The sequence below is a fragment of the Ixodes scapularis genome, unplaced genomic scaffold (genome assembly GCF_016920785.2).
Source record: "Ixodes scapularis isolate PalLabHiFi unplaced genomic scaffold, ASM1692078v2 PGA_scaffold10__122_contigs__length_95168666, whole genome shotgun sequence".
Taxonomy (NCBI): Eukaryota; Metazoa; Arthropoda; class Arachnida; order Ixodida; family Ixodidae; genus Ixodes; species Ixodes scapularis.
This window is the reverse complement of record NW_024609836.1, coordinates 15981659-16008337: the sequence shown is the minus strand read 5'-3', so window position 1 is coordinate 16008337 and position 26679 is coordinate 15981659. Positions and strand designations below refer to the sequence as shown.

The following is a 26679-nucleotide window of genomic DNA, read 5'->3' as shown; positions in this document are numbered from 1 at the left end:
TAGGGTTTTGTTGTGGCATTTTTATACTCGCAACTCATTCACTTTACCAATTTCGTTTCTCTAGTCTGGCTCAGCTGGCAAGCTGAGCAGTGACTCTGAAACTGTGCCATTGTTTCCGGCCAGAATGTCTATTAGTATTTATTGTTCTTCCCTGCTATTGTGATATGTTTGCACTGTAGTCATGACAGGTGCTTGAATGGTAGCTCCTACTTTCTACACATTGGTCTTAGGAAACATTTAGTAAGTGATGAGGTGCCCACAATCATGGGCGTCAGGAAAGTGGCGGAAAAGGGGGGTGTAGCTTTCAGCCCTATAACTTTGAATGAAAATGAGGTTTGCCCCCCCCCCCCCCCTTTTTTTTTCGTGCAAAACGTACTCCAGATGCCCATGCCCGCAATCTAGGCCAACAGTTCTGGAATGAGGGTCTGTGGAACCTGTCCGTAAAGGCATTTTAGGAGTCCGCAAAACTCTGCCGGCAATATTTTTTTTAATAAGATTGGGGGCATTGAGTTGAGCTCACTCCGGCCATGGCGCATTCACAGCTCCGAGAGCAAAAGGAATCTACAGAAGAATACCTCTTTTCACTCTTCCCCCTTTTTATTCCTGGTAAGCACGTTTGCAGTCCACCCCCCTCCCCTTTTTTTACACTGCCTGGCGTCTCCCATCACTTGCGCCAGTCCAAAAAGGGTTTGCTTGCCGCGATTGGCGGTTTCCTTCTTTTCTCTATAGCATCCTTTCTGCTAAAGTGAAAAGAGTGTAGGCGGAACTTCTTCCCCTCGCCGTACCGTCTTAACCTGCAACATACTATACTCTTGTATCTTTTCTCCCGCCACAAATGCTATGCAGGGAGTAGCTTAGCATGTTTTTGGCAGAGGCTATTGCCGCCACCGCACGCCACGCTGTGAAGTGGAGCGCCACGGTGTGTGCATGCCACAAGTCGCATAAAGCACGGCACTTTCAAGCTGCGTGAATGCAATGACGGCAGAAAAAAACACCAGCGAAGCGGACAATACAGAGCATGTTATTAACAGCACGGCTTAATTCCCAATAAATCACAATATGATACACTCTGTAAAACCATTAATTGTCGCAAGTCGGTCACATAGGGCATAATGACGGCCACTAAATTTTCCGAATTCCAGACGCCTGCATTGAAAGAGACCATGAAGACAATTTCGAAATTTTATTTAACGACTTAAATGGGCGTTGTGCTCGTCTCAGACACTGTTGACCAAGTTCCAGCCCGAACAGAAGTTTCTGTGCCGCACCAATCAATTAAAGAGTTGTGGTAATATTCGCGCGGGCACGATGCCTGAGACCCCCCCCCCCCCCCCCAAGACGACGGCAGAAAGGTGAACTAAAGTGCGCCGTCAAAGCGTTACGACAACGGGCTCCTCGTCAGGCGACTACTTCAAACGGTTGAAATGAGTGACGCGCTCTTGGTTTCGAATTCAGTGGTGTGATGTCATACAAAAAATAATTTGAATATTGGATAATGTTTTAAAGTTGTAGTTCGGAATTAATGGGCTTCATAGCATGTATAATGTAGGTTTCATGGCGTGTATGAGAATAGGTTCCACAGCATGTGTAGCGTGTAGGATGACAAGGAAGAAAGCTTGTGGAAGTAAACGACAGCTGTATGCTGTGCTGGTTGCTGGTTTTGGGACGGTGGTGGGCATGTTCCTTTTTGTTTCCTTGTCTCAGCGAAACAAAATTTTGACAGCAAATTTTGAACCCTGCTAGTGCACACCTTTTTGACCCAAAACTGACTTCAAGACTCAGTAGGTTTCAAAGCCGGTTTCAAATAAGAAAACCAACGCGAAAGTCAACTTCGAAACCTGGGATGTTTTGAAGTGATTTTTGGCGTTAGTTCCCGAAAAGATACCTCATCGGTTTGGTGGCCGGGAGCTAAAAGCATTTCATGCTTAAAATCACACTCATCAGTGCGGGCTTTATTGTTCTCTGACTGAATCAATTCTGCTTTATATGCAGGTGGCAAGCATTCCGACGACACCCTCCGTTGCCTTCTCAGGGTATGATGTGGAGGCAGCGAAGAGCATGAACATACGCGTTGATACAGTTTGGTTTTTCGAAGTGCAAGATGCGGAGAATGGCTTGACTGTGGTCATAGCGGCCTACTGGCTTTTCGTCTTCGCCCATGGCCAGAAGACATACAATACGAGCTGCCTTCTTGAGAGGCTTTGTCTTATTCTAATCTACTCAGAGATACGACCACTTGCAATCAAGGTGATTAATACAATCAAGAAAACACCTGTAGCCTGATTGCTGATCACATAGTGCGGTCGCCAAAGTCTGTGAAACTCCTGCCAGGATAGTTTCGATTTTCGAAATCACTAAAGGTTTTGTTTCTTTTCCTTGAGATGGCAGCTGCATGTTGTGTGGCTCACATACCTAAGTATGCTTCAATTCATGACCAGCTTTATATTCATCACATTTCTCTAGTCCTATGTGTTGTTTCCTAGTCATCAAACTATTAGGCACCTGTATGAAGTAGTTACATTTTGTTTTTACGTTTTTCTCAAAACGGTTTGTGTCACTATGTCTGGAATTCAACACCCTTACTACGAAATGTCAAATTAATCTTTTGTTGAGATACTTTCAAGAAGTGGAGATGACCGGCATTAAATGTTGTGTTTCTTTATCGCTCCGTTCATACTTTGCATATTACTTCAGTCAAAAGACACCACTAGTGTTCAATATTCCCGTGTTAGTGAAATGCTTTGGTTCATTTTGTTCATAGCCTGCTCGTTTTTCATAGGGCAGTACAGTGCTATATATAAGATTTCCTGTATGGCTATTCATTTAAAACTTGTTTTAAAATTAGTTGTTTAAATTTAAGGCTTTCTTTTCTTTAGAAAAAAAATTCAGATATAAGATTGTGCAACATATCTGGAAAATAAAAATGACTGCATCTGCACGTGGTGAATGATGTTGATTGGGGCGAAGCTCTGGAGGTGCTGATGATACTGATTTTGTTCATAGGTAGTGCTGATGGTGCTGATTTTGTTTTATTGCTCATAGGTAGTGCTGAGTTCCGGGTTGCGTTTCGACTTCATTATTACTGCTTTATGGTCGGTGAAATGCAGAGACAGTGGTCCTCCTAGTAGATCAGCTTGGATCCGCTAGAAGCCGTGGGAACGCATCTCCACCACTTAAGTCAACGGTCCATGTCAGAAAGAGAATGTGTGGTATGGATCGTGTTTATATACGCAGTTGAGTATTTGACCGCAGCGTCCTCTCGTCTATGAAGGTTTAGCCAATGCGTGCAAAGTTTAACGCGATTATATACGCATTTGACCACACCGCCCTCTCCTGTATTGAGCGGCTACATGCAACGTTTCATCCATGACACCCCCAGCTCTCGAGTTACTGCCACATCACAGAGCCCTTTACTCGTCCCGCAGTCGTGGCCGAGTGGTTAAGGCGATGGACTGGAGATCCATTGGGGTCTCCCCGCGCGGGTTCGAGTCCTGTCGATTGCGCAAACATTTTTTTCTTTTTTTAAAAAGACAGATGGGATGGCAGTCGATGTGAGCACGGACGCCGGACAAGGCTAGACCCTAAGGAGCTTCGCCCCTAAGAACAAACTGTTGACTTTACACTTGTTTTCGATAGTGCTTCTATATGAATGGTCCCCACCCCATGCTAGAATTTACACTAACCTCTTGTGATTTTTCGAAATTGGAGAAGTGGGCAGTTAACGTTTCGGTAACATTTGGCAGAATAAACTTATAGAGGGTCAACAGAAGAAAAGAAAATGAGATCCCGATTTTAAATGATTTGATGGATGTGTGTGGTCTGTTAGCCCCATCCCAGCACAAGCTTTTCAGCCTTGATAAAGTGAGCGTGCGTGAGCACGTACTAAGCAGTACTGAAGGTAATGAGCGTGCACTGCCGCATTTTCAAAGTTTCAGAAATGCTCTTTTTTGGAAAAAAATAAAAGCTAGGCATTGTTGTTGTATATTCATAACATTGTGGCTCTATTGAAGAATGCGGGCATTCTAAAGGTGTTGCCGAAGCCGTGCCAAGGCGAAAGCGCAGTCCAAGGCGACAAGTGCGAGATAGTACACGCTCTATTGCAAGCACTTGTTCTGCCAAAGAACTTCGCAAAATCGCTTTTGCGTGCCTGTAGCCTTTGCTGGCCTACAGTGGTAATGGTAGGAAACTCCAGCTTGACACAAAAAATCATCCCTTCACTGCCACACTCCGTTTCCCTTTAAAGGGATGGTGAACCGGAATTTGAATTTCAGAAATCAATGCAGAAGCTGTAGGCGGGCCGCTACAATCCCTACCACTGTTCGTAAGGCGATATCTCGAATGGACGCCCATATTTTAGGAAAAAGAGGTTGAGATTGAACGAGGACGACGTGACACGTGACGTGAAGATATCTCGTTTCCTCCTCTCTCCGCTTCGCCCCCTCAAGGTGGCGAGGCGGAGAAGACACGAGGCCGTTCCCTTTCCTTCACGGAGAAACAAGAAGTAAACATATCTGTCAAATGCGCCTCCTTTTTTTTTTTTAAAGAAGGTCATCCGTTCGAGAAATCGCTGTGTGAGTGATGCTTCGGTGTTTGTAGCATCCCGTTACACACTTTTGCCACCGTGTTTTGTGGAATTCAGATTTCAGTTCAACATTCCTTTAAGCGCAAGTGAAACCGAAATGCCAAGAATGAGCACGTTGTGCTGAACGACACTTGCACTGCACAAGCGCACATGCTTAGCAACATTCAAAGTATGGAGCTTGCTCTTAAAACCTCTGTATCGGGCTTCCTGTTGCGGCTCGAGGTACCGAAGCAAGGTTTTGGGCAGACATTTTTCATAAGTAGAAACTTTACCTGCACCGCAGTGCTCCGACCGGTACTCGGAGTACATAGTTGCGTTTTTTTTAAGATAAAACAGAAGGGCATTGAGCAGTGCAAAATTCGATTATCGTCAGTTAAGGAGTGTTCAGTTGCAGTAATTGTTTTGCTTTACATACAAAAAGGCTGGAGTATGCTTAAATGCTGGGCTAGCAACAAATTGCTACCAGGGGCCATTTGCTACACTACGGGACCAAGCGGAGTCAAGGGACCGGGAGCCATCCAGCGACCTGTATGCAGGAATGGGGTCATGTTTCATGGGATTGGTGCCACCTGGATCTTGTCCCGAAGGGCCAACAGCAGCTCGATAGCCTCACATTGCGATGCGGGGATGGGGATGCCCAGCGAGCTCAGGACGTGCCGCCCACTCAATGTGAAGGCCACGTGCTCCCACTGACCGGCTAGGTGCATGTTGATGAGTTCCTAGAAGGTGTTGTTTACACACAGCCGCCGGAGCTTGGCGTTCAACGCGTACAGCTGCACCCCCAGTGCCAGCTAGTACGCCTTGCGAATAATCACGTCCACCTTGCCCTTACCTCTCGACAGCAGGTTGAGATACAGATTTGCGTAGGTGTTGTGGCTCACGATGAGTCAGCCGAACCAGGTCCGACTCCTTGAGCCCGTGTCTGTGACTCGTTATCCTGCTCATCATGCACATGGCTTGCGTGGTTGTCTCGACGAGTCGGTCGACCGTGTACTTGGCTCCGCCATCCCGTTGGAGGTGAAGGTCCCAGGATCCGAACCCGCTTCACCACCGGCACGGGGGTACCATCCTTTAACGTGAGGCGGATGTCCGCCTCCTAGTTATTTGGGAATTGGCTTGACCGCGCAGACGAGCAACAGCTGAGACTTATCGGGGGCGCGCTGGAGGTTGCCGGCTTCGAGGTAGTTCTGCGCCGTCTCAATGACTTCTTCGAGGAAGTCTTGCCTCCTGCCGTCCGATCCCGACGTAGTCCAAATCGTCAGGCCGTCCGCATAAAGTGTATGCTTCATCCGGGGAATCCGTTCCAGTAAAAGAGGTGGCTTGCACATCGCCAGGTAACAAGGTGGGTCACAGGACCGAGCCTTGCCGCGTGCCCTTGCTGGGGACCGGGATGGTGCTTGTGCAGATGGACTCGACTCCGATGGTGGCCATGTAGTTGCTTAGGACGTCCCGCACATAATCATACATCCGGGGCCCGCGCTCAGTCGAGGCCAGGTTCTCTAACACCAGCGTGTGAATGACGTTGTCGAAGGCACCCTTTATATCCACGGCCAGGACCGCCCGCGTCGTCGTACAGGAGATTCTGCCAAGGATATCCTCCTTGATCTAGAGCAGGACATCCTGCGTGGAGGTGTGACCGGAACCCGAACATTGTGTTAAGGGTGACATTGAGTTGAATAGAGGATGGTGCCCTCAAATATTGTAAACACCTCATCAGGGCATGGGCATTTAAAAAACTGGAATGGATGTCCAGGTCTGTGACGCTGGGCAGTGTCTCTAATACCTGATGACCTCTATTTCTTTTGGATCCTTTTCAAGGGAGTATATTTTCCACTTCGGGGCACTTTTGTTGTTTTTGGCACTTACTACCACAGGAACTGTTTCACCCTCACTTTCTTTGCTTTCCCAGCACTCATTTGATGTTAATGTAGAGGGGAGTGGGCCGGATTCCACTCTTCGGTCCTCGTAAGATGTGCTGCCGTCCACTACCTGTCAAGAAAAAGGGTACTTAAGGTTCCAAAAATGACCAAGTGTGTGTAAACATATGATGCCAGCATTTTTTTTATTCCCAATGAGCAATATTATATCAGGCCAAAACTTCCTCTAAGTGCACACTGTATTTCACAGCGCGCTAAAGTCTGCCGGAAAAATCGGTGCCTGAACGCAAAGGAGCGTCGTTTCCTCTGCAGTGTATTTTATGGTGCACTTTACCGTGTGAAATTTTAAGGCGCTCATTTCTTTTGCAACCAGAACATCCTTAAAAATACTAAAAATGCGTTCGCAACGGACGACCGAGCCTCCCGCCGGCAAACGCTGTCGTCTACATACGACACGCCTTGAAATTTCAGAAGGTAAAATGCATCAATAGACTAGTACACCCCTGGTCGATCAGGCGCCAATTTTTCCGGTTGCTTTCCCATACCTTGAGCCACCCAGAAACACCGCGCGCCCCCGTAAATTAAAAAAAAAGCAAGAATGGAACGGCATTGAGTGTTTTGTTTACTTACCGACTTCGTGCGTGGACCGCGCCACGTTGCTCTGCCTGACGCACCCATGTTTTGGAACTAATTCAGTTGACAGTTCCTCCCGAAGATGAAGCCACTGAAGCCACGGCGGTAATCGGACTTGTAGGCTGTTCCCTTTCGAACGGGCGGAGGAAGAAGACTATGGAGAATTCGGCAGCAAACGGGCGGAAACTCGATTACGTACAGCTTACGTATGCGTCCTAGCCTTTTATTGCTTTCTGCAATGCCCACCTCCTGCCCCCTCGCAGGATTTTTTTCTCCAGGTCTCTAGTCGGCGCGTTGTTCTCTCGTTCGCGTTCGCGGCGTTCACCGTGGACTCGTGCACCAGGCCGCAGCTGGACGGCTGTGACTGACCGGCGTGCGTACCGACAGCGTCGCCATAACAACCACGCCGCGAGTGTGGTTGCCAGACAGAATTCACACGATTTTTTTTCTTCATTTATTTCATTTATTTTTACCTTAAGGGCCCGGTTAGGGCATTACATAAGGGGAGGGCAGTAGAACGAAGAATGCAATAGCAGACGCAGTTGTAGAATAATAACAGTAACTATAAACAAGAACATGAGAAATTATACATAATAGCTAGTAGATTATCTTAAAACACTGTTCCATCAGAGGTTTTGACGATAGATCTTGTCACTCACGTTGAGTTACAAGAAGTTAGGTGCATATCATTAGAATACATTATGCTGTAAGAAATTATTAACGGATATGTGTACCTACCTAAGACAAATGCAGGAAAATATTAATAAAAAATAAAATTGGCGTGATCTTTTTATATTTTTATTAAGACTAGTCTGGTTACTGGGCTAACCAATGCGCGAAAGAGGAGGGCATATATACCGCTCGGAGCATTGCTCAGTTCGTATAAGTAGGATGTATGCAATAACGAAAAAAAAATAAGTAGGATGTATGTACTATTGATGGGTGTTGTGAGTTTGTTCTGGAATGCTTGTATCCGCCTGTGTATGTGCAGTGTTCTGTATATGTCCGGTGTCGTGAGTGAATGTGGCGGTGCAACAGGCAGCGAAAGGAGTTGCCGTTTTTTTCCTGAAATAGTTATCACTTTTTGCTTCGTCGCTAGATGGGGGTTGTTGCCGCCCAGTTTGAAAAGTGTGGCGGTTGGTGATCTATATCTGTTAGAGGGGTGGACTCCATTAGTCCATCCGTCGTGTTGATCGCTCCGATTTATTTCCGCTGGTAGCTGTGTCGACGTGTTATGTTGCCTGATTGCAACAAAAGGAAGTTAGGCGTCTTCCCCAGTGCGTGTTCTAGGTACTGAATGCCGGTGTTCACGCACAAACGTTCATGAGTGGATAACCCAAGTAACAGAGGTGAGCACGGGCAATAGTTAATCGAGAGCCACACGGAGCGCGAGTGCGATACCTCCTAGCCGCTATCGACAGAGGGTGTCGGAGCGATTCGTTGTCAACTTGTCGTCCACAACTGGGCGTTGTGCTCAATAAAGCCAGCATGCCATTGTTTGTAAAGCGATCTCTTCTTTATAAACGCTTCTGATGCGATGGAAATGCGACCGGCATTGAGCAGGCCGAGCGAGACTTCGGCGACAATCTCGGCTTTTCAGCCTCCAGCGGGTTGGGCCTTACTCGTCTTACTTGCGGTGTTGGCGCTTTGACATAGAGATGCTTGGAAAGTTTTTGCGCCTACAGATGACACCAAACGAGCGTGCGAGCCGTATGCTCTCGCTCCGGCGAGAAGCCGCCTGCGGCTCGCCAAGCCTTTTAATCGTATCGACTGCCCGCCATATTGTTTTTAGGGTGTTAGCAGTTACACGATTTTCTTCAGCTCCGGCGGCTAACACCCTTACACGAATAAACACGTTAGCCAGAGGACGAGCTCTTTACACAAATAAGGGTGTTAAAATTTTAAGTGTGCAGGCATTCCGTGACACGCTTCGGCTTATATGCTGACTCGAACAGTCCACTCGGTTGGTTGACTAGAGGGTAAGACGGGCGGAACAGTAAAGAATTCCGAAGAACTTGGAATCGTCCGACGGGAAGGCTGATAGGACGTTCACGTCGCATGCAGCTCACGCTGCATGCGACGTCAGGAAACTTAGGAAACTGATTCCAGCGGGGACGAGGCAGAACGGATCAAACGCCTGCATAAAGAAAGGTTTGCGTGTGCGCATGGCCTCGTTCCTCCGAAATGTAGCATTTGCCGCTATTGATATTTTGGTATTCGTCTTTGTAGGCGTCCTTGCAGTCGTCGTATTATTTATATCACTCAATGTAGTATTTATTGAAACAACCGCTGTTGCAGCGGTAATATTGCTTGTTGTCTTTTTTGCAGCGGTTTTATTGCTTTGTGTTACTCTTTCAATGGTTGTATTGCTTAATATCGCTGTTATTATTGTTGACCTGGTTGCTGTTGCAATTGCGCTTGTCGTCGACGGGGCCACTTTTTGTGTTGTTGCTGTGGGTCTGGGTGTTTGTCGCGGAGACGTGGATGAACCACGAGGGCCACCGTCGGATGAAGTACTAGGCAATACCCGCTCAGATGTGAAGTCAACGTCATCTGCACCTATCATGCAACGAGAAGAAGAAGAAAATCGTTTGGAGCACTGTACGACACCTCAATCAAAGGGAGTCGGTGGTCAAGTGGGTTCACACAACAGCAGCTCAGAGCGCGTGGAGTAAAATATTGCGTCGCAGAACCTGAGGATCCTAAATGCAATTCAGACCGTCTAAGATACTGGGCCTCCACCTTTCCCTCAACACCATCATTGGTGAATCCACGCAGCGCCGCCTAGCTTGCGTGAACATCATCACCAGCGCCTCTAGCAGTGGGACGCAAAGAGCGTTACGCAAGAACGTTGCGACGACTAGACGAAAACGTTTGATGACTTGCGGCGACTGTCGTTGAGACTCATCGTGCCTGCCGCTAGGGGCAGGCGGGGAATCCGCTGAAGATGGCGTCATGCGCATTCACTTTCTTCTATACTCGCGTTCAGCTTACGTATGGTAGTAAGAAAAATCGGGCTTCTCGAGGAGCGTTACTAGTTCCGCCTTTATCTGGATAATCAAGGCATATCTGCAGGTGCATTTTAGATTATATATACGCCATCCTATAAAAGCGCGTACTTTCGAAACGCCAAAAGCATTGCTTTTTCCTCAGAAAACCAATTTGTTTTTAGTTCAGAACAGATTTAATGGTACGATTGAACTCTCACCCCGCCCATTTCTATCTGGATGAGCGTCGTATCTTCCTGTGGTCTGGCATCTGTACTACGTGGTGCACGATAAAAACGCTATGGTACCAGTTGTACTGAATTCGCTAAATTTCTCTTCTTCGACGAGCATATCAGCCGCCTAGGGCTGACTACCGCCACTCGGTAATCATACACATAAGTGCACCGTGAAAGCCAGGTACGAATATGTTCATCGTCAGCTCAGTATATGAATAGAACACACTTCGACGTATTTCCCATAAGAGAATAGACGGCATCATATACACGATCAGGCAATTTACAAAGAAACCCGCGTGCTTGCAAATGCTAGGTTTGGGCATTGCGCATGCACTGAAGACAGATTCGCGTAAGACGAAGCGTCTGCTCATGCGCAGTGCCGACAGCAGCGCCACCGCACTGCTGCGACTTCGGATAGTTGAGTTGGCGTACTCTGTAAAGCAGCTTAAAATATTTGTGTAATAATTAAAGCAATACAAAAAAAAACACTTCCACTATTTTTAAGGTTGCTACCGTAGAGAGCATTCATTTTAAAGTCGGCCACTAAACATAAATTCAGTGTCTTGTTTAAGACAACGTAAAACATTTATCTCGTGATTTTTTTTTTTCATTTAAGCTTTTGAGGTTGCTGAAAACCATATACGTTTTTAAACAAATGTTCTCCAAAACAAGCATAAGCCTCCACCGAACTCTTCCCCTGACACAGACTATAGACTCGTCAAGCGCAAAGTTGGAGGCGAAAGTTCGCGAAGCACTCCGATTCAGTTTCGTTGACAAAAGTGCGCGATCATCGTTGCGAGTGACCAAAAAGTGCGGTTCATAAACTTTGGCCCTAGCTTTGCGTTTTCCGAGTCCAGGTCATGATGGAAGAAGAGGGAGGTGACTGAACGGCACCTGCTTTCTCTGGAACACGTGTGCCGAAGCTTTGCTCGCATTTCTGGCAAACGACATGAGACGCCGAACATGACTGAGACCCAAAAACCGTCCTTACTCGTGCACGCGTTTTAAAAGTCCCGAGGCGCGCGACTGCACCTTGCCAGGAGCCTTAAAGGAGCGGTGCAATGATATTCAATTGGAATGTTTTTCACTTTACACGAGCTTAGTGGCACTAGTGGGACTCGAGGATACTCGCACGCGACGCCGCTGGCCAAGAAACTCCTTTGTTAAGGTGTAATTTCAAGGACAAAGGCGAAGATTTTAATTCAATAAAGCGAAGATTTTAATTCAATCTTTCCTTGGCAAAATTTGATGACGTAACGTGGGGATCGCAGTACACCCATATGACGATATTTGAATGCGGTTCATAGACTGGACCCGAGCATAGCGTGGACACTCGATTTGGGCTCGTGATAATTACTAGCTCGAGAAGCATTCGGGTAGTCGCCCGTGTCCAATCGCTGCAACGACGACAATAGCCGAGCCATAAGAATGTCTGGAACTCAGCGCGTGTCCTGTGCTTTCCCGACCTCAGCGCGGGGCTATGATCAACATTGGCGGCATATAATCGGCTCCAGATCACGTGGCCGCTTGTTCTGGCTTCGAGTTGAGGGGGTGAACGCTGCTCGTTTTTCTATAATTTTTGCCGGGACTTCCATTGCGTGGGGTGAAAAAGAACGCGTGTTTCATAGGTCATTAGCGTCAGGGATCCGTTCTAAGCGGTATTTGCGCAATGTACAAAAATTGTTGCATCGCCCCTTTAAGCAGACATTGCCGCCGCCGAGAAATGCGCGAAACCCCGGCGCAATTTCAGCTCTCTGCCTGGCCTTGTTCAGACGCTTCTTTTTTTTTTCCACCGAAATCTAGAGCCCCTGGCTTGATTGTAAGTAAACGTTCAGTCGAAGGATAGAAGACACGCAAACACCTACGCACAATCTAAATGCGTATTGTGACGGTGCACTTTTTTGATAAGATTAATTATTGCATTACATTAAACACCTAGTGTAAGGCGAGGAGCCGTGAGGTCGTGCTTTTCAAGTTTTTGGTTAACGTAATCGGCTCTGAAGACATAAACATAATTGTTGCTGCTCTTACTTCTCCTCCCCCGTGAACGATTCGCATTGTTTTTAGGGGCGAAGCTCCTTAGGGTCTAGCCTTGTCCATCCGTCCGCGTCTGTGCTCACATCGATTGCACTGCCTCCGGGATCGGCCCACTTTACAAAAAAAACAAAAAAAAACACGGGGGTTCGAACTCCGGACCGTTTGCTGACGAGGCAGACGTCTTAACCCCTACGTTGCACTCGAACGTTGCATGTAGCCGCTCGACGTCTATTCAGGAGAGGGCGGTGCGGTCAAATGCTCAACTGTGTATATAAGCACGATCCATACCACACATTCTCTTTCTGACATGGACCGTTCACTTTAGCGGTGGAGATGCGTTCCCATGGCTCCTAGCGGATCCAAGCTGATCTGCTAGAAGAACTACTGGCTCTGCATTTCACCGGCCATAAAGCAGTAATAATGAAGTCGAAACGGCAACCCGGAACTCAGCACTACCTATGAGCAATAAAAAAAATCAGCACCATCAGCACTGCCTATGAAAAATAAAATCAGTATCATCAGCACCACCAGAGCTTCGCCAAGATCAACATCATTCGCCACGTGGAGATGCGTTTATTATTTTTTGACGGTGACACTCGACCAGCACCGTCACAAGAAAACAAGTGGCGATCTTCAGAGCTTGTCCTAACTTTTTGGTACAAAAAAACTTCATTGGTATAACGTGCATTTGCCTAATCATCATAAGGTCTTCGCTCTAAAACCGAAAACAGATTTCGGACCAAAATTCGCAGGACCATGGCACAATAAGGCCAAAAAGTAACGAAGTCATTTTTCGTCTGGTGCTCGCGCATTTTCATAAATATAATTTTAAAAGCTAAAATGGGATTGAACCTCGTTCGTACATAGACTGCAAATGATTTCCATTCGTCTGGATGTTCACAAGAGCAACTGTTTACTTCACTGCCTTTTTTACTGGGCTATGCTTACCAAAGTATAAAACGATGAATCCGATCACCAATAGTCCGAAGACAAGAAACAGGCAGGCGGCCTTGGCAAATGAAATCCTTTTCATCCTGAAATAAAATGGATAAACCTTTACATTCCCAAATCATATATACACAGGATATATAATCGATGCCTTAAATTGTTCCGCACTTGCTACATACTTTCATAAGGTATAAAATTTGAGGGCTTGCTTTCACAATCAAACCCGCGAATTTCAGAAAACTATAGCTGTACAGAAAGCAATGTTAATGCAAGAAACAATTTAATCAAGAAAACCACTGGATGTCGACCCTTTGGAACTCGTAGCGCCTCCGAGTTAGCAAGAAGGTTCCTTTTTTGAGTATAGGATTTGCGTCGAGGTAGTGATGAGAGCATCGATGCACATATAAATTCACAGATTTCGGGAGTAGTCAGGAGGGCACCTACCGTCAGTTCTGATCGGATAATCGCTGTACCCCTCCTCTTCACCCAAAAAGGGAGGACGAACACCGCTGTACCGCTTTTACAATAGGGCCTATGCACCTGCATTCCTTTCCTTATAATCAATAAACAATATTCGGTGGCTCAGACGTTTCTGATGCTGAAAAACGGTCCGGAAACTTTGGCTCCTGCACATTGAAAGTTCTAACTTTCACCGGGTTTGCACCGAGCAGCTCAGTTATGCCGTGTGAAAGTTCAACGCGTAGTGCTCTTCAGTAAACAATAATAACAAACTTGTCAAAGTGAACATCAGGCACGTTCCCAGATTACCAAGTTACCGAAGCTGTTAATTTGCAGCGCGATACACTTGTAGGCACAGCCAGCGGAAAGGAGTGCGTCGTCTGCTTGTGGCGCTATTGGCTGATGACGTCGTAAATTAATAGCGTCGCTCTCTCGGTCGTCTGCGACCGCTCAAGTCGTTCACTTGTACAAGTTATTTGCTGGCACTTGTTTTCAAATAGGACTGCACCTTGAAATATTAGACAGTAAAATTGACCTCATCAGTGAACATTTTATGAAAGTTCGAGCTTTCCGTGTGCAGGCGCCTATTCTTCCGGCTTATCTTAACGCGTCGAATACGCTTGTACCACTCTGCGTGTATTATAGGAGACTGAACTTTATCCTTGGAACTGCCTTCCCTTAACCAAGACAGACATTTTGTGGGGTAGTGGGACTTTTACCATACGTTTTTTTTTAAAGTCTGACTAGCAATTCAAGATTTAAAAAAAGTCAAAATGGTTCTACTCACTATTCTATAGGATATGCAAGGATGGTGACTCAAATCACGAGGATGATACTAGAATTATCAGTGCCACTAAAGATACGAGAAAACACGATAAAGGAAATGTTTCATAAGAGTCGTTCAACACTACTGAAGACAAAAAACTATACTACTTTACGCTCGCCTCGTCAGGTTCCTACCACCCTATTAGAAAAAGTCAAATGAAAAATGTTTCATGGAGTTACGGTATCCTAACGTAGGCTTATTGAAGTGATTGTAATACAAATAAAGTTGATTTGTATTCGATAAACCCAATAAACTTGATAACATTCCTCACTGAAACACAATTCTTCTCAATAAAATTGAAAATTTCAGGACACATATCTCGATGAGCGCACATTCTTATTTATCTACACTAACACATCCTAATACTAATAAATGTATTAATTGTCTCGGATTAAGTCGCAAATCACTTTAGAAAACTAGCGAGTACGTGTTTCAGAATCGAGTTTGGTAGTCTCGGGCATTGAAAATGTGGGTTTCTAAAGCGAAGAAGCGCAAACTGCCCGTTTCGCCCGTCCCCCGTCCGTCCTCACCACAAATCTTTTGAGTAATCCGCATACTATCCGCGACGAGGTATTAGATGCTTTCACCCTCCAACAAGATAAAATTCGCAGATGAACAGCCGTGACACGACAGCAGAACCAGCAGGACTGCGTCAACTGAGCAGATCTACTCCAAACACCTGTCGTAACCAGACCACGAGACCGCACTCAGGGAACCACGGGAATTAAAACACAAAACGTACACAAAATGGCACAAAGAAAACTGAAGCACCGGTGAATGTTTCCTCGAGTAGGGGCTATGCCTAGAATCAATAGCGTCACCGCGTTACAGGGTCCCATGCCATGCACGTTTTGCAAACAGTGTGATCGTACTCTGCTTTCGACTCGCGATCAAAAACAGATCTTCACTCCTGCCTTCTGATTCCGTTGGTGGTCCAGTGGGCGTTGTGCCGGCTGCCGGAGAAAAGAAGCCGTTTGAAAGTTGATTTCGGGCTCTTGGGAATGCTTCATGTGCAATCTCAACTTTCAAGTCAAGTCGCATGCCAAGTGGAACCTTTTAAGGTACGGAGAGTTAGCGCTACTGTCTATGAGTTTTCTAGTAGTAGGATGCCTAGAGCCCGTCATAGTATACTTTCTATTCGCGCGTGTTCTGACGCTCTTGTACCCGGGCGCATTTGACTTCGGTTCGACATTTGATGACTTTTTGGCACCACGAGAGCTTCTCTTGTTGTATGGCGTAGGTGGCGTATGATTCACTCTCATGCAGTTTGTATCGTTCGGCAGTTGAGTTACCCAGACGCCTTGTGTTTGCAGAGGGGCTCCGCACGTAGCGAATTGACGCTGTTATTTTGCTACTCCTCACTCAGCCAAGATAATTTTTTAAAGTTATGATACACGTAGCGTAGACGGCGGAGAAAAGCTCACCTGAAAACTCTCATCACAGAAAAGATTACCGGAAGAAAAGTCTCCTCAAAACTGTCCGATGTAGAGAAAAGGTCACCAGCCTTGTGACAGACGCAGAATAAAGCTCACCTACGAATCTAAGGATTGAGCGTTCATTTAAGTGAAATACATTCACCCAACTTAAATATAATGTGATTCGTTAGCGCATGCCGTCATTCTTCACTTCGCTATAATAATCTCTTTAAACAAAAAAGCCTCATAGCACGTTAGGCGTATATACCCAGTGTTGAAGGCTAAATCTGGATTAGTTTCTCAATATTTATTTACGAATTGATATTTTATATTGTAGACTATCACTATAGTGCCTCTCCACATTTCTCCACTTGTTTAAGAATCAGTGGTTAAATGTTTACCTCATTCTCATAGGAAATAAGAGATGTCGTAATTATACTATTCCGGCTGCGTCAAAATTAAATATGGAAACTCTTATATGATGTGTGGGAACACTGTGCTGAAAGACGACAATGTTGTCACAGAAGCCACCAACACACAGCATGCGCGGCTCTCGCAAGCAGCCGATCTGCCCGCCATTTGTAAACGGCGGACAATATTAAATACTATGTATTCGGCGGTAGTCTTCCTACCTAAACGAATACAACACTGACGACGAGACTTGGCACGATCTAACGAAGCCTGGAAAGCCACCGCAAGCAATGCCGACCCAAGGAAACATGAAAGCCTTGTAGTGTTCTCGTCCGATTGCCCGAGCCCCTGCCTCCGGATGAACGTGACACAGCAACGTATAGTTCTCGGCAGAAGGGGTTTATTCCACTCACATTCTGCTGGGGGTTTTGGGGTCGGGAGAGGTGATCGAGGAAGCCTGGAAGGGATGCGCCACCACTGCTCGCTGCATGCCGATCGTCCCTGCGGTGCTAGTCCACACCGCATCCTTTGAACGCCGCCGTCGAGGGTCGAATCCGGGTTTTAAGTCCGGACCATGTCACCGGGCCGTCGCCCGAGCCGACGTCGCGGTCGCCACCACCGCGAACGTCCGTCGTGGCCCGTTTCCCGCGCAAGAGTCCCCCTCCAATCTACCGTCGTCCTAGTCTTCTCCGTTGTTCCCGCCGTCACCGCGCACCAGACAGGCGGGAGCCTCCTGTGTCCCATCGTGGGCGGTTTCTCGCTGGAGCTCCCCGTCTGGCTCTGCCGTAGCACGTGCAGGGCCTCGGGCGCCGACGCCGTCCGGGAGGGGGATCCTGGATGTCCACCGCCGACACCGCCAACGTCTTTAAGATGGGTCCCGAGAGAGGAGGCACTCGGGCACCTTCAAAGGCGCCGTCCTTGCCACGGAAGCAACCGAAACGAATCCCCAGGCGCCGGCGTCCGGTTGTCGACCAGAGGGGGGCTGACAAGACCCCACAGCCTTCACAAAGCAAGTCATGGTCGTCATGGATCGAACGCTTAGGGTTCTACTTCGTGGCCGATTCCCTCACGAGCTTGAACGAAAATTGGGCACTGCTGCCCACGCTTTGTGGCCCAGAGACGTACGACATCCTTCAAGCTTTAGTAGCTCCTAGGACGCCGGGAAATATCGGGTTCCAGAAAGGTCTGTCGATCCTTTGTACATATTTTGACCCTCAAGCCTCGAAGCTATACAGCCGCTACAAGTACCAGCCTCGGGACCAGCTAGTCGACGAGTCAATCGACAGTTACGTCGCGGCCTTGAATCAACTGGCAGCATCTTGTAACTTCAGAATATAGTCGAATTATTGCAAATACTTGCAAGGGTGTCATTGTATACTTGCTCACTTTCAAACGCTGGCACTATAAATATGAGCCTTTACCCAGCTGCGTACATCAGCGTCGAATTTCGACCATATATAACCTGCTGTTAGCAGCGAATGCATGGCCTCAATGCCTAGATGGCTGATGTTGTGCACAGAAGATGGCAATACAAACATGAGTTTTGAGTCAGCGACGAGTGAGTGTATATTTTTTTTTAGTGCGTCTGTGTTTGTGGGTGTTTCTTTTATGGTGTGGTGTAACGTTAATCAAGATAAACTACCAACTCACTCAGTAAGCAGTCCTATCTGATGTTGTTGCGTTCCTAACAATTTGCACATCCGAGTCTGCCTGTTCTGCTGCAGCGAGGGCCTCGAAATTTACCAAGCCCGAGGACAAGAGAATGGCTTCGATGCTAGAAAGAGCCTCGTCCGCGCTGTTGTCCTGGTCCTTGATGTGACAGATTTCAGTTGTAAACTAGGAGATGAAGGCAGGGAGTCTTATGTCTCGCGCTGAGTACGTCGAGTGGTTGCCACGAAAGGCATACGTAGGAGCCTGTGGTCTACGAGTACATAAAACTGCCGTTCATCGAGGAAGTAGCAAAAATGTCTCACAGCCAAGAAAACAGCTAGAAGGTACCGTCCAAAGGTACTGTAGCAGGTTTCCTCTGGCTTGAGTTTCTGTGGAAAGATACCAAGCGGCTTCCAGGCTCCGTCCAGGAGCAGCTGTAGAACAGTTCCGACAGCTTTCTCCGAGGCGTTGGTCAGGAGGCGGTTGGCGCATCAGGGAGCAGGTGGACAAGAAGTGTTGCGTTAGCCAAGGTCTCTTTTACTGTGGAAATATCTGACGCAACGTCTTCGCTCCACTTCACTTCTGACAAAAAATTTTTCTTTGACTTCTTCAGGTCCGTCATGAGTTGAAACATGCTTGCGCAATGTGATGTTAATCCGTGATGAAAAGTTACCAGGCCTATGAATTCTCAGAGCTTGCGTAGAAATATTGGGTCCGGAAACTCTGCGATGGCCAAGTAATTTCACGGTGTCCACTCCAAAGGCGCATTTGGTAGGTTTGATGAGAAGGCCAAATTCTTTCGGGCGGTTGAACAAACTTCGGATCTGTTCGTGTTCGTTCGGAGTGGAATTAGCCACCAGTAGATCTTCAAGGTAGGCGACGACAAAAAAAAGATCCTCGAGTGAAATTCTGTTTGAATTTTGGGAACGTCTGAGCAGCGTTCCGCAGGCTCAAGGGCGTAGGGACGTGCTCAAATATTTCGAACGGTGTGGTGACTCCCGTTTTCACTACCTCTGTTGGTTCCACGGGAATCTGGTGTTAGGCTTTCACCAAGTCAATCTTGCTGTAGATTGTCTTGCTCTGTATGGTGCGGCAGGGGCTAGCGATCGGGCACTGTGCATGCAATCAGGGCTCAATAATCGGCGTGTGGTGGCCAGTCGTTGGGGTTTTTCTTCGGGACCATATTCAGAGGCGATGACCAATCGCTTTCTGAGGGTCGAATGATGTTTAACTGTAACATATGGTCAAACTTTCGACACGCGGTGGTGAGGTGCTCACCGGCAAGCCGACGGTGGCGCGCGGAGCCGAGTGGTTCGGAAACCAAGATGGGTTGAATGATTCCGTTCTTGGCAAGTAGTTCAAGGTTCCTGGGTTTTTTCTGCGCTGGGTATTCCGCAAGGGCGGCCTTGTGGCGCGATGTGGCTGGACGCGGTCGCAAGAGAGACATCGTCAAGTTGGAAAGAATGACTTGAACCGAGAATTACGTTGTCGCATCGATGAGTCGTCTGCCTGGAAGTTCTCGGACAAACCAAAATGAGAAAGTCTGCTCCCAAGATTGTCAGTCGGAAGTTGGCTACGATGAAAACCCATTGAAATGTTCGTTCGCAGTTCAACGTCAATTGTGAGCGAGCGTAGCCCATAGTTGGCTACCGCAGAGCTTTTGACGGCACGCAGGGAAGGTGAGGGGGCCTGACGCTAGAGGCCCTCAGCACGTCATGCTGGTAAGACGCTAACCTTAAAGTCATATATGTTGGAAGATTGGTGATTAATTGGTAAGAATCGGGTGAAAATAAAAGCACGCCACTGGCCGAAATTGTTTCAATGACCCTGGGCGTGTTCATTGACAGCTCTTGTGACCAACCACTAGCCACGAATGTTCCCCTAGGGGAGGCGACGAGCTTAACAAGTACCCACAGATAAAATTTTCAGATAAGGACGTACTCAAGTATTTTATTTCAGCACGCAAGAGTTCAAATTTGTGACTCTTCGAAACTGAAAGGGCAACGCAGATGACTTCGAAGTCAGAGCGACATTCAAAATGCTGTTTGTCTCTTTTTTAATTTCAGTCGCCATCACGGCAACGACCAAAATAACAGTTAAAAACATGGGCAAGACTCCATGGGAATTTTGACTTTGACCCAAAACGCGCACCCCATATTCGCAGTTTCGCCTCAAATTTCAGAAAACTTCCATCGTCAATGTCATTTTGTTTGGCGTAATAGCAACTTGAAACTCCCTATTTCCCCGAATCTCTCACAATCACCCATTGACGTAATGCCAGCCTCATGAAGAAACAAAAAACGAAAATCCTGCGCCGTGGTGCGGATTTTTTTTAAGGTCATCTCGGCTTTATTTTACTTCGCAGGAACATAACGGGGAGAATATGCGGCCCTAGTGGCGGCGATGCTTCCGCCGCTCCACCCCGCCTCTCGACGGCTCCTCCCATTGACCAAACTCTCCCAGTATACGGCTCTGGCTAAACTCAGCTTCGGTGTCAGTGAGGAAACAATACCGTGCGATCCGATTGACAACATAAAACAAGCGGCTTTGTAGTCTGTACTTGGTCATCTTCCCTGCTAGTGCTAGGCCTCGGCGTTTCCCGACCACGAGCAGGGATGTTCACACCTGGTAGCTTTATCACCGGATCCGCAGTTGTACCAGCAGAGCTGAGTCAGTGACAATACGTTTATTTCAGAAAGGGGCGACGACAGCATGCCAGTTGCGAATTGATGCACCTCAAATGGAAACGGCATTCTCCATGAATTAACCACACATGTGGGTTATTGGACCTGAACGCTAGAAGCCATGGCTCGATCGCATACCGAGCGCGATACTGGACGCTGCTGTCGTGTTACCATCAGAAGAAGTGTTAGCGCGATCCAAGTTCGTGATGAAGCTGGCGTTCGCGGTGTTTGGGTGACGCTGTTCGAATTCCGGGCCACCAGTTTTTACTAATGTCAGACCACTATGGTATTGGGGATCGAACTCCTTAATTACGCGCTTGCTAGAGCGTGAGCACCTTGCGTGTTGCTCATGTTCGACGCGAAATATAAACGTAAATAAAAGTTGGGGCTCCAGTCCAGGCTGTGAAGGGGGTTGGTCAGCCAAGCTGTGGTATCGCCTGCAACGATTGCTGATCGTATTGCCGTTTCTTTTCCCTTTGCCGCTCCTCGTCTTCACGCTGCTCCTCGGGAGACTTAACTATGCGTGGCCTATTCATATCGGTCGTGCAGCAACAATGAAATCAGTTGCTATACTCCGTTTTATCTTACGTTTAAGCGCAGCGGATGTTACGAGCCATCGGAGCCCATCGGAGGCCGTGTGAGTGTTGTTATGTACCAGTCTATGTTGATTTACAGCATAGCCTAGAACAAAGAATGAAATGCTGCTTCTCTGGGGCTATGTTGCGCTTTTTGCACTCCCAGGAGACTAGGGAGGAGGAAGTGACGTCAACAACTCAACAAATGCAGATTGGATGTTGACTTTGTTTTCTTCTGTCAATATCGTGGGGATTCCTCTGGTCTCCCTTCCCCGATGGCTGTGATAACTGCCGCGGGTCTGAACGCTCGACCTTCTTCGCCGTGAGCTCCGACCTGTTCGTGAGGCGGAGGGCCGCCTGGCTTGGGGTGCTCTCCTCTCACTCTCTCCCGGGGGGACCTCTTTCCGTCCCCCCGCTCGGATGCGAATCACTGCCGACAGGCGAGGAGGTTTCGCCTCTTGTTTTCCCGCTTTCGGGAAAGGGACTCGTCCGGGTGACCGCGAAAGAGATAGGACGTGTGTCGGCGACTTCTCCGATGCTTCCCCAGTCTTGGCTCTTCGGAACCCCGCGTCTGGACAGGTAAGGACCTTTTCTTACCTTGCCGGCGCGGGGGCATTTTGGATGGGGGCATAGTAGTTCATTTTAAGAGTGTTCTAATGAATGCTCTTGGACGCTGTCCTTACTCTGGTGCGTGTGTCGTCTCTTCCGCTATATTCGAGAGAGTGAGACAAGGTAGACGATCATTGTCACCGGCGGAGGTAATTAATCGAACCGACCCGCGGTAATGTAGCCCTAAACGTCGCGTACATTGCCGCGGTGATGTGGGGACCGCGCTACTAGGTTTGACGTCTCCTTCGGGATATCGCCGCTGTTGAGACAACCCTTTGGTTACTCTATTGGTACCTGCGTTGGTAGCGAAATCCCACATAAAATGGCGCCCAACGTTGGGCCACGGCTTCCTCTATCGTGGTCGTGGCCTCTGGCCTCCGTCCCTTTTGTCCGGCCTTTGCCAGCAATTCCTTGCCTTTGATCGCCCCGTACCACGAGCGTCCTGATCTCGCCACTTATGGCTGAGCGATTAACGCCGAGTCGGCAACCCGCAGTGCCACTCCTATGAGCGAGCGCAGTGTGATTCGTACGCGTGTTCCTGTTTTGAAATGGCGTGCCTCAAGCAACATTCGTTGTTCCGGGAGACCCTTTGTTCTCCATGCTTGAGGCGAACCCTTCACCTGTGTGCATTTGGGTTCCTTGCGCGCCACCAACAACTTTTCTTGAAGGGAAATTGTATATAGAAGTCTCGATTATGTTTTTAAGAACCGGGTGGACTTTTATGTCTGGCGGGGAGCGAGGCTTGGCAGAAAAGAGTAGCGAAGGATCAGCAGTGCAAACTGGGAATGTAAATATTCGCGTTTTCTTTGACTCGGAGTAGTCGCGGACACTAATTTAGAGTCGGACGGTACGCCTGCCAATAACGTCGATAAGTAGCTGGTACTGCTACTGACGGGCTCCGGGAGCCGGGCTGCGTAACCGTCGGCGTCGAGAAGCAGTTTGTACACTGTTGACGCGCGCGCTGTATTCACTGCTGGTATTGCAGTGGGCGCGGAGGGTTTTCTTTGGAAACGATTTGTATCTGCTTGATGCCAACGTACTGCTGCAGCCTGTTGTTGTTTTCCAAGAACGACACTAGTTTTGCGTTCCTGGTGGTGGCGCTACGCGGTCTGAGGCGCACTGTAACAGTATCTGTGTGGACGAGTGACTCTAAGACTTTCGGAGGTTATGTTGCTCTGAAACCCGGGCGCCATGTGGTCACAGCTCCCTTTGGCGATATCTGTCAGACTCGCGTGATCCAGGTGGAAGAGTGACTCCAAGACTCTTAGCAGTTTCAATGCTTTGAAACCTGGCCTTGCCTCAAAAGAAGGGTCCACACCGTTGTGAGCCCTTGATCAAGCCGTATCGAGTGAAAGACATGTTTTTCAAGCCTCGGTAAGCTAGCTAGCTCAAATATTTGGCGAAGCTAGCAGGTTTGAGCGTGTGAGCTGCGCTTCTTTTGGCTTCCTCCGTGGGGAACAAGATGGCGGCTATTTTGCGAGGGAACTTGCATCTTCCCCGCTTGCAGACGCCCATGCATGGCGGTTTCTTTCTACCCGCCCCTTCGAAGTCCCCGTATCCCTTTACTTCGACTTCAGAAGACGGGCCAGCTGCAGACTGTTATCTGTTTTTGGCCGCTTATAGTCAACGGACTCTTCCGGTAACTATAAAACCGGGTATTGTAGGCCGCCTCTGTGTTAGCTGCTTGCACAAAGGATTGAGAACTCGGCGTTTTTCCTAGAAGCTCTCTCCCCGGTGTCCACATTAAGCGAACTCAATTAGTTTTCTTGGTACGTGGATGCGTTTCGAACGTAGGGGCCCCCTTTTTATGGCTTCTTCCGGTGTCGAATCGGGTCACTCTGGCATGCTCCTGTCCCCGTTGATAAACTGGCCACCTTTTTTGTGGTTTTTGTTTGTCGTTCGCTCCTGCCCGTTTCTGTAGCCTTTGCGGCCCGAGGCAGGCGAGCGTCGGTTGCCCGCGCACCCCTCGATCGGAGGCTGCGGTGCCTTTTCTTCCCTTTGGGGAGGTCTACGGCCGGCTTTGGGCGTGTTTGCTGCTGGCGCATTACGACTTCGAAGGTCTGTTCCGAAATCGTCCACTCCCCTTCACCAGCCCAGTGCGGCCGAGATGGCGCCGAACCCCCCCGGCAGCGTGCCTGGGACTTCCCCAGCTGGTCTCCGCTGGTGGGCGGCGGTCTTTGGTCTTTTTTTGGTGCTGCCGCCTTCACGACCGCCTGACTGCACTCCACTTCAGGCCAGCTCGTACTGCGACACCTGGGTCCAGCGGCGTCAGCACGGTGCTTGTGTTGCTTTGCGGGGCTGTGGCGGCGACTGTCAAGTGCTTCGGGACTTGAACTTTCCGGGTCTTCGGTCCTGCGGGGCAGCTGTTGACGGCGGACACTGTGAAGACGCGCGCTGGGTGTCGCGTGTATTTGTTGGGGGTGCGCAGAGAGATATATTATTTTATGAGAGCAGGTCGGCCTCCTTCATTCTTTTTTGAGACCCACCTATCGTTTTAAGGAGGGGGGATGTGGGGACTCCTCTGCTCTCCCTTCCCCGGTGGCTGTGATAACGGCCGCGGGTCGGAACGCTCGACCTTCTTCGCCGTGAGCTCCGACCTGTTCGTGAAGCGGAGGGCCGCCTGGCTTGGGGTGCTCTCCTCTCACACTCTCCCGGGGGGACCTTTTTCCGTCCCCCCGCTCGGATGCGAATCACTGCCGACAGGCTAGGAGGTTTCGCCTCTTGTTTTCCCGCTTTTGGGAAAGGGGCTCGTTCAGGTGACCGCGAAAGAGATAGGACGTGTGTCGGCGACTTCTCCGATGCTTCCCCAGTCTTGGCTCTCCGAAACCCCGCGTCTGGCCAGGTAAGGACCTTTTCTTACCTTGCCGGCGTGGGGGCATTTTGGATGGGGGCATAGTAGTTCATTTTAAGAGTGTTCTAATAAATGCTCTTGGACGCTGTCCTTACTCTGGTACGTGTGTCTTCTCTTCCGCTATATTCGAGAGAGTGAGACAAGGTAGACGATCATTGGCACCGACTTAGGTAATTAGTCGAACCAACCCGCGGTAATGTAGCCCTAAACGTCGTCTACGTTGCCGCGGTGATGTGGGGACCGCGCTACTAGGTTTGACGTCTCCTTCGGGATATCGCCGCTGTTGAGACAACCCTTTGGTTACTCTATCGCTACCTGTGTTGGTAGCAAAATCCCACAACATCCAATCTGCGTTTGCTCTAGTCGTTAACGTCACTTCCTTCTTCCAAGTTTCCTGGGAGTGCGAAAAGCGCAACATAGCACCCCTGGTCAATCATCGATGGAATGTTCGAGAACGCGCCAATCACTTCATCCTCGGCCGGTAGCCACGAGAACACAGGAGCCAAGAAGCGCTGCCTGTTATTCAAGATACATAACAAGTGTCACGTGACCTTAGAGAGGGGCACAGCGACGCGCGGAAAGCGTATCACGTGCTTCGAATTGTTTTCAGGATGTTCTTATTATTCATTATATGGTTAGGATGCTTTTTTTTGTGCTTACTCTTTATTGAAACGAATGTTACGCTGTACGTTGTATGCGTGGTGTTTGTACTTTTCGCTTCAATCTTCTGAAGTATTTTTTTCCGTGAGAACGCCGACACGAAAACACACGCGTGGAGAAGGAACGTCCTTCGCATTGTTCGCAGGCGCCGTTATTGCCCATTATGCGGTTTGCACTTCACACGAGGGCTTCGAATTACGTTAACCCCTTTCGAATCACTGCAAGCCTAATCTTTACCGCAACGCATGGGGGCAGGGTGGCGTTTCTATTGTTGACACGCGCCTTACCATCCATCATGTGGATTTGATGCTTGTTATATGATTTTCTTTATTGAAACAGATACTCAGTTGTATGTTGTACGCCTGATTTTAAAAGACATATGCTGATTTGCTTTGAATTGTTCGCCGTGAGGTTTTTTTGCTTACAACGCCAACGACTAAAAATTTCCTTGCCTGGTAGAGGTACACATCTTCGCTGTAAATTAAGAACTTACTTTTCGTCACACTAGCGCAGGCCACTACAGGTTGTAACCAACAAAAAAAATCTCAATTTCTCAAGGAAACAAAGCAGGGTCGGTGCACGTTCCTGTGTTGTTCGGACGACGTGAATATTACTAATTTATTTTTGCGGCAGACATATTTATATTTAAAAAAAAATAGATAGGTATTAAATTTTGGAGAAGTATTATATTGTGTGCATATTATCATTGCGACAAAAATGTGGCTTACCACTATTTCCTTAATTGTCGATCAGTATTTTTTTTATTTTTTTTATTTCCGAAACAACAGAACAAGTTCCCCCAATTGCATCACCAAAGGGCTCTAACAAGAAGGCGGGTGTCAATGTCGTGAGGGGTAAGCTCGTGTTATTACACTTTATTTTTTATAACATTCTAAAACCAATACGGGTGTGAAAGTTTTGCATGTTTTTCATTAGCAATTTTAAACATGAGCATATTTAGCAAAATAGAAATCCCATGTTTAGGCTCTTCGGAAAGATTGAATCAGCGATATAAGTTGAAGGGTCTTCGGGGAATCGATGAATTATTTTGATATCTTGCAGCTTACCCGAAATCATGTCAAGAAAGGCAGAGCTATTTTTTTCAGAGTTTACACCTTGATAATCACAAAGAAGACATGACTTGAATCAAATTTGGCATGGTAAACCTGAACGATACATTAAAGTTAATTTTCACAATTTATTTTAATTCTATTTTCACTTCTTTTTTTGTCAGTATTT

General features: G+C 47.9%; 1 non-coding gene and 1 pseudogene across 1 annotated transcript; one reads left to right on the top strand and one right to left on the bottom strand.

The window, feature by feature from the left end:
* The window catches only part of LOC115315603, a 149317-nt pseudogene that overhangs the window by 24052 nt on the left and 98586 nt on the right, over window positions 1–26679 (bottom strand).
* On the top strand, window positions 3422–3503 carry Trnas-gga. The gene has a single exon. It is a non-coding gene; the product is annotated as a tRNA-Ser (tRNA).